This window comes from Capricornis sumatraensis, chromosome 6 (assembly GCF_032405125.1).
Source record: "Capricornis sumatraensis isolate serow.1 chromosome 6, serow.2, whole genome shotgun sequence".
Taxonomy (NCBI): domain Eukaryota; kingdom Metazoa; phylum Chordata; class Mammalia; order Artiodactyla; family Bovidae; genus Capricornis; species Capricornis sumatraensis.
This window is the reverse complement of record NC_091074.1, coordinates 111424920-111433623: the sequence shown is the minus strand read 5'-3', so window position 1 is coordinate 111433623 and position 8704 is coordinate 111424920. Positions and strand designations below refer to the sequence as shown.

Sequence of the window (8704 nt, the reverse complement as noted above, 5' to 3'; positions counted from 1 at the left end):
AAGGACCTACCTGTGTCTCCGTGCCATCACCTGTGAAACGGAGATTATATGATGGTAACACCTGCTCACAGAGCATCATCAGAAGTGTCACAGGTTCAGGTAGAGCCCCTCAAATAGTGCCTAGCATCGCTCCTGAGTATCGTATTATTATTCATCTGAGTCACCTAATTTTTCCATATTGGACATGTATTACGATAAAAGTTAAAGAGTCAGTTCCCATGAGAGAAGGGAAACAGGTGTAGATGCAAGAACCGATGAGAAAGTGCGACAGAAAAGCGTGCAGACCACGAGGCCTTGTGGACCCACCAAGGAGGGTGTGGCCCGGCTTCCTGATTTTGACTAACAGCCCCGTGAGAGGGTCCCTTTCTCCGGTGGTGCCCGCTGAGCATTCCAAGAGCAGAGATGGACTTTGGCCGTCTCTCTTCGGGCATTTGGAGAAAGCTTTTGAGACCTTCCTGGAAACTCCCCTGTCCCTTCCTTACATAAACAACCTCTTGCAACGCTGCCACTGTCTTCCTTCCAGGCAGGGGTCACATGGGGAAAGATTTCAGAGTAAGTGTGAGGTCTTCTCTGGCTGTGCCTGGCCCAACTTACACCAAGGAGCTTCGGGGGACCATTACTGCCAGCCCAATGTGGCAGAAGCTCTGGGGGTTTGGAGAATGAGATGCTTCACAGCCCAGCTGGAGGAAGAACTGTCTGATTGCAGTTTTGAGTTTCCAGATACAATCCAGGCAGCATGGGCAGGAGGCCTGCTGTCCTGTGTCTGCCTGGGGATAGAGCGGGGAGGGGAAAACAGATGAAGGGAGGGGCGGAAAGCCCAGGGCTGGGAGCTGGAGGCGCTGGGGGTCCAGCCTCAGCTCGCACATTTCAAAAACTGATGTTAGCTGGGAAAAATTCTCAATTTCATCAAAATCCAGTCACTCCTTACAGAACCCCTCGAGTTGATCTGGGACTACAATGCCAGGTGTGACCTGCTTGGCGAGAGTAATTATGTGAACTGCTTTATATTCGAAAGACTATCTAGGTCTTGTGTAGTTCCTGCTAAGTCTGAGGTAAATGAAGGTTGGGAAATAGTGCAAATCAACGTTTCTAGATTTATTCAACTGGTACACTTTAAAAATAAAATGGTGATCCAGTGTTTTAAGTCCTTGCCTTCCAATACAGGGGGTGCAGCTTTGATCCCTGGTTGGGGAGCTAACATCCCATTTGCATCACAGCCAAAAAGCCAAACCATAAAACAGACGCAGTATTGGTCGGCTCTCTCTCGAGCCAACCCACTGTTCTAACAGTGTGTCCCGCTCTAATAAATGCTGTTCTCCTCTCATTCCACCTCATGTCTGGAAATTCTTTTCCAACCCACACACACACCACAACAAACCCTGAAAGCTGCATGGGGCAGCCAAAAATAAAACAGAAGCAATATTGTAATAAATTCAATAAAGACTTTAAAATGGTGCACATTAAAAAAAATCCTTAAAAAATAGAATAATAAAATAGTTCATAATCCTTATCCACAATCCTAAAATTCCCACACTCTGGAGACAAAGTGTGTTAGTTGCTCGGTTGTGTCTGACTCTGTGCAATCCCATGGAGCCCACCAGGCTCCTCTGTCCATGAAGTTCTCCAGGCAAGAATAACTGGAGTGGGTTGCCATTTCTTTCTCCAAAGGTTTTCTCATTAAGTTTGGTGCCAAAATTGGCCTGACCTGATGGTGCTTATTCTTTCAGCTTTCACTCTATAATAAATTGCAGAATATTAGTACATTTGATTACCGTGTGCTGCCTCAGATCTCACTAGTATATGGTCAGTGCATCATATTATGTTCCTAAAATATGAAAAATTCTGAATTCTAAAACACATCTGGCCCCAAGGGTTTTGCATAAGGATTGTGGCTTGTGAAACAGATTCAGATGCTATACAAAGGAGACACAGAGATGTCCATTCCCACGCTGAGATTTACCCAGCCCTGCCTGGAACATCTTCTTGGTGTCAGGTCCATGGGAAGTCTTCAGGAATCTGAAGATGAATGTACTCAGGATGAGTCAAGGAGCATGTACTGGGGATATTTTTTCCTAAATTAGTCCTCATACTCCAGTGTGTGTCTGAATTTCCCTGGGGAGCTAGTAAAAATGCACATTCTGACTTGGTAAGTCTGGAGTGCGCCTGAGCTTTGGCGTTGCTCTCAGTCTGCGGGTGAGGCCTCTGCGGCTGGGACTTCTCTAGGCTCTGGGCGGGCCTAAGGTCACGCGCCAGGTGACCCCATGCGGTGCCCCACAGGGGGAGCTGCCCCTGCCCTTGTAGGGTGGGGTCTCACTCAGCCCTGGTCACCAGACCAAACCTGCCTCGTCACCGCCTTTACTGCCTCCTCCGCTGCCCGTTTCCTGCCTTCTGCTGCCTCTTCCTCCCTACGTGGTTCATGCCACCTTCCACCTCCACTCCAGATCTTGGCTGCACTCCACCACATCTCATGACTCTTCACTCACCCAGTTTCAACGGACTGCTTAGACAAGGTGCTTTTCCAGCTGACTGACCTCACTTCCCAAGCATGAACTAAGTTTGTTCAACTCTCAAATTCTTGAGATGCCTCACTATCTCTCCTGGGTATCTCCCCGGAAAATTTTCCACTATTTGCAAAGTACTCCCTAGCCCCGACCACCCAGAGACACTGTGATAGCGCATTTGCTCGCTAGACAAGAAGTGACCCGGGGAAGGGCCGTGCTTAGACGAGGTGTTTTTGTGTCAGTGCTTGCAATGCCCTGATTTCTTACACACCCGCCTTCCTTTTCTCCTTAAGTTCTGGATTCCCTGGTTGCAGAAAACTCAGACTTACTTATTTTCCAAGTGAATTCCCCTACTCCAGAAGTGAAGCCATTAGGGGGCTCCGCTCCAGTCCTTTATGTCTCAGAACAGAAAGAATTCAGGAAGAGGCAAAATAATAGAGAAAAAGTGATTTATTAGAATAGGACTCTTATGAGGCTTACAATTGATTGGTGAGAGGGTGCTGCCTCAAGAACTCCATGGCTTATATTTTTATAATCAGAGGAAATGTGGGGAGGGGAAGAAGACCGCTTTATTTCTCATTCTTCAATAGATGTCACACTTCCATCATCAACTCCTCCTCCAGGTTGGGTAGGGGAACTTTCTTGTCCCTACATGGTCAAGCTGGCACTACAGAAAAATTACTTCAGGTCTCAGTACAATGAAGGTCTTTCCCTTTGAATTGTCACCTTTCATAAATCGTTGTTTTTAATGTGTGCAAAGAGCATGTCCTTGGAGCCATTAACTCACTGACTCACTGGGCGAGATGCGGTCTCATGCCACCATTGTTGAATTGTTTTGGCCATGCTCCTGCTTCATGGTTTCTGTTGCTACGAAAGCCTACTTGATTTTACGATTAATCAAATCTGATTGCTTAAGTGATCATTAACTTACCATAGTCCCCCAAAGTCCCTTAAAATTCCCCCTCTATCTGTGCTCCCCTAATGAAATTTCTGGGCTAACTATTTGATTATCCAACTTTGTCCCTATCAAAAGTAATACATATTTATTAATAAAAGTTTAAAAAATATAGATAAGAAAATGACAATACCAGTAAGCCTAGCACACAGAGATAACCATTGTGACATTTTGTCTCATGGCCTTCAGCCTTTACAGGTTTTGTCAAAGTCTGACTCACACATACAATGTTTTGTAAACTGCTTTGCCCCTCCATTTATAGTATATTGTGATCATTTTCACAAGTCAATAAAAATTCTTCCACAATATCATTTTATTTTATTTTTTTACTTTAAAATTATTCTTATTTTTTATTGGTATTTTCTTTTTTTTTTTAATTTTTATTTTTACTTTATTTTACTTTACAATACTGTATTGGTTTTGCCATACATTGACATGAATCCACCACGGGTGTACATGCGTTCCCAAACATGAACCCCCCTCCCACATCCCTTCCCATACCATCTCTCTGGGTCATCCCCATGCACCAGCCCCAAGCATGCTGTATCCTGCGTCGGACATAGACTGGCAATTTGATTCTTACATGATAGTATACATGTTTCAATGCCATTCTCCCAAATCATCCCACCCTCACCCTCTCCCTCTGAGTCCAAAAGTCCGTTATACACATCTATACAATATCATTTTAAATGATTGTATAGTTTTCCACTTCACTGATGTCCTATACTTGGCTCTATTTTTTTTTTAATTAATTTGTAATTAAAACTGCAATGAACATCCTCACTGAACCAAAAGATATAGGTATATTCCAATTGTGACTGATTTGGATGTGTCTGTATCACACTAGCTGGGTGTACAGTTCAACTCAGTTCTGATGCTACCTGGCTGGAGAAAGCATCAGATCCCAAAGCTTATAGGTTCAGTGTCACGAGACTGCCTCCCCTCCACACACTTCAGATATCAATTGAAAGCCCACATAGTTCCTTGTGCTTCTGACCAATTGGCAATAGATCAGAGGTTCCCATGACCCCATCTTGGGTTCGATTAATTTGCTAGAGCAACTCACAGGACTGAGAAATATTTGCCTCCATTTACCTTATAGAGGCAATTATAAGGTAGCATATTATAAAGGATATTATGAAGGATATAGGTGAGCGTATGTACGTCTAGTCAAAGCTATGGTTTTTCCAGTGGTCATGCACAGATGTGAGAGTTGGACCATAAAGAAGGCTGAGGCCAAAGAATTGATCCTTTCAAACTTTGGTGCTGGAGAAGACCCCTGAGAGTCCCTTGGACAGCAAGGAGATCAAATCAGTCAATCCTAAAGGAAATCAACCCTGAATATTCATTGAAAGGACTGACTGCTAAAGCTGCAGCTCCAATATTTTGGCCGCCTGATGCAAAGAGCCAACTCATTGGAAAAGACCTTCATGCTGGGAAAGACTGAGGGCAAGAGGAGAAGGAGGGTGACAGAGGATGAGATGGTTGGATGGCATCACCGACTCAATGAACAGAAATTGGAGCAAACTCTGGGAGATAGTGAAGGACAGGGAAACCTGGCATTCTACAGTCCATTTATTTAGTCACAAAGTCGGATACAACTTAGCAAGTGAATGACAACAACAGATGGACAGCCAGATGGAGGAGATGTGTAGGACAAGGTAAGAGGGAAGGGCTGTGGAACTCACATGCCCTCTCGAAGCACACCATTCTCCTAGCGCTTGATGTGTTCAGCAGTCCAGAAGCTCTCTGAACTCTATCCTTTTGGATTTTTATGAGGCCCCATTACACAGCCATGATTAATTAAATCATTGGCCATTGCTGATGGAACTTAATCTCTAGCTCCTTTCCCCTCCCAGGAAGTGGAGGGTTAAAGTTAGGATTGTAAGGACCAGACTGAAAACTCAGACACAAAATCATAAGGTTGATTCCCTTGGCAAGCAGCCCCCATTCTTAGGTTATCTTGTATTTTGAAAGTTACCTCATTAACATAACAAAGACACCTTTATTGTTCTCAATCACTTAGGACATTACAAGGGTTTTAGGAATCTGCACCAGGAACAGAATGAAAGCCAAATATACAATTCTTACTATAAGTCACAATATGACACATATCTTTTGCAGGAAATTATATTATTATGTCAAATTGTATAAACTTCATGGTTTGCAAGAGTTGCCAAACCGGAAAGCATGGCTTCCAAACTTTCAAATACAAACCAGGTCTTCTGGGCTTAATCAGTGTTTTGAATTCTCACTAAACTTAGTTAACCAGAAATGGAAAGTAGGGCATTCCAGGGCTGAAAGGGAATTCCAGGCCACCAGGTCAAGCCGTGAGACATCCCTGTTTCCTGATCAGACAGAGGAAAAATGCTTCCCAAAGAACACAACTATTTTTCAGACAATTCTAGACTTATCTAAATACTGCAATCATTTTGGCGTTTATTTTTCCATCCAATGTTTATATATTTAAAATGAAGGGATTAGGGGGAATTCCCTGGGGTCCAGTGGTTAGGACTCCAAGCTTCCACTGCAGGGGGCCCAGGTTCTATCCCTGGCAAGGGAACTAAGATCCTGCATGCCTTGAGGCACAGCCAAAAATGAAGACAAGGGGTTAGATCAAGAAGGGAATGGCTGGGCAGCTCGTCACTCAGTGGTGGTGGTGGTAAAGGGGACGGCTTTAGCTTTGGCCTGTGTCTATAGTAGACCCATGGGGGTGATAATTGATCCCCAACTGCAAGGAGATCCAACCAGTCAATCCTAAAGGAAATCAGTCCTGAATGTTCACTGAAAGACTAATGCTAAAGTTGAAACTCCAATACTTTGGCCACCTGATGTGAAGAACTGACTCATTGGAAGACACCCTGATGCTGGGAAAGATTGAAGGCAGGAGGAGAAGGGGACGGCAGAGGACTGAGATGGTTGGATGGCATCACCGACTCCATGGACATGAGTTTGAGAAAGCTCCAGGAGCTGATGATGGACAGAAAAGCCTGGCAAGCTACGATCCACGGGGTTGCAAAGAGTTGGACATGACTGAGCGACTGAGCAGAACAGAACTGAGCATCCAACTTCTTGCCCAGGACAGAGCTCGAGTGTATGGCACCGCAGGAACTGACTTCAGTGCCCTGATAACAGGCTGTCCCTGTATCTCTCAACATGGGGCAGGGGTCTCCTCTGGTTTGAGAATGGCTACCCTTCAAGATGAGCCAGTTGCTGAGATTGGTGTTGGTGCCCATGGGATGGAGTGCAAGGCCGACGATCCCCACAGTGGCCACTTTAGAGCATATGAGTGCCCTGGAGGGGGCCTACTGGACACCTGTGCCAGCCTGAACTGATCAGGAGACCAAAGTGATCCTGATGTGTGAGTATGTGGACCGAGACCTGTGGTCCAGGACAAGGCACCCCCACCAGGCTTACCCATGGAGACCATCAAGGGTGTGAGGCACCAGTTTCTAAGAGGCCTAGATTTCCTTCATGCCCACTTCTTCATTCACCAAGACCTGAAGCAGAGAACATTCAAGTGACAAGTGGTGGAACAGTCAAGCTGGCTGACTTTGGCCTGGCCAGAATCTGCCCCTTCCATCTGGCGCTTACCTCGGTACTTGTTACACTCTGGTACCCTGAACTCCAGAAGTTCCTTTACTGTCTACATTTGCAACACCTGTGGACATGGGGAACGTTGGCCCTATCTCTGCAGAGATGTTTCCTCAAAGGCCTCTCTTCTGCGGAACCTCTGAAGCTGACCAGTTAGGTAAAATCTTTGACCTGACTGGACTGCCCCCAGAGGAGGACAAGCCCTGAGAAGTGTCTCTGCCCCATGGAGCCCTTTCCCTCAGAGGGCCTCGAGCCCCTAGTCGCTGGTACCTGAGGCTGAGGAGTCTGGAGCACCGCTATTCCAGAGATGCTAGAGATGCTGACTTTTAACCCACACCAGCGAATCTCTGACTTCCGAATCCAGAGGCACTCTTATCTGCACGGTGACCCAGGGTGAGCAATGGGAATGGTTGCATCAGAACCAAGAGAGGAAACACTGACATTTCCCTCCCTTCGAATCCTGAAGTGTGACCTCTACCTCGGTCTCTGAGGCTTGCAAAGACTGGAGACTGGAGACTTCCTCCAGTTTTTAATAGAGACTATTTTGCTGCCTTAATGACATTCCCCTCCAACCCCTCCTTTAAAAAAAAATTTTTTTTAACCTAATTTTATTCATGCTTGCCTTGGGACAGAGGATAGATCTTTCAGTAAAAACATATAGTAAAAATAAAATATGTCTTATCATGTACAACTTCTAAACTACAGTAATGATGTACCTTAATTACTTCCAAGCATACAAGTCTAACATTACAGTTTTTTTGTTTTTGTTTTTTAATAAACACAATTAAGACTTCTAGGAACATGTTGTAATAAAGTACTAATCATTCTTAATTTTTCTTTGCAGATAGATCAAGCACCTCCAAAATACAAATTCCTATACACAGCGAAACTTAAAAGCTCAACATTCAGAAAACTAAGATGATGGCATCTGGTCCCATCACTTCATGGCAAATAGATGGGGAAACAGTGGAAACAGTGACAGACTTTATATTTGGGGCTCCAAAATCACTGCAGATGGTGACTGCAGCCATGAAATTAAAAGACGCTTACTCCTTGGAAGAAAAGTTATGACCAACCTAGACGGCATATTAAAAAGCAAAGACATTACTTTATCAACAAAGGTCTGTCTACTCAAAGCTATGGTTTTTCCAGTGGTCATGCATGGATGTGAGAGTTGGACTATAAAGAAACCTGAGTGCTGAAGAATTGATGCTTTTGAACTGTGATGTTGGAAAAGACTCTTGAGAGTCCCTTGGACAGCAAGGAGATCCAACCAGTCCATCCTAAAGGAAATCGGTCCTGAATATTCATTGAAAGGACTGATGCTGAGGCTGAAACTCCAGTATTTTGGCCACCTGATGCAAAGAACTGACTAGAAAAGACACTGATGCTGGGAAAGAACGAAGGCAGGAGGAGAAGGGGACGACAGAGGATGAGATGGTTGGATGGCATCACCGACTCAATGGACATTGAGTTTGAGTAAACTCTGGGAGCTGGTGATGGACAGGGAGGCCTGGCATGCGGCAGTCCATGGGGTCACAAAGAGTCGGACACAACTGAGTGACTGAACTGAACTGATACACAGTGAGTGCTTTCAGTTCAGTTTAGTTCAGTTCAGTCGCTCAGTCGTGTCCAACTCTTTGCGACCCCATGA

General features: G+C 44.9%; 1 pseudogene; it reads left to right on the top strand.

The window, feature by feature from the left end:
- The first annotated feature begins 6641 nt into the window (after positions 1-6641).
- Positions 6642-7447, top strand: LOC138080816 (cyclin-dependent kinase 4-like; annotated as a pseudogene).
- The last annotated feature ends 1257 nt before the right edge of the window (positions 7448-8704 follow it).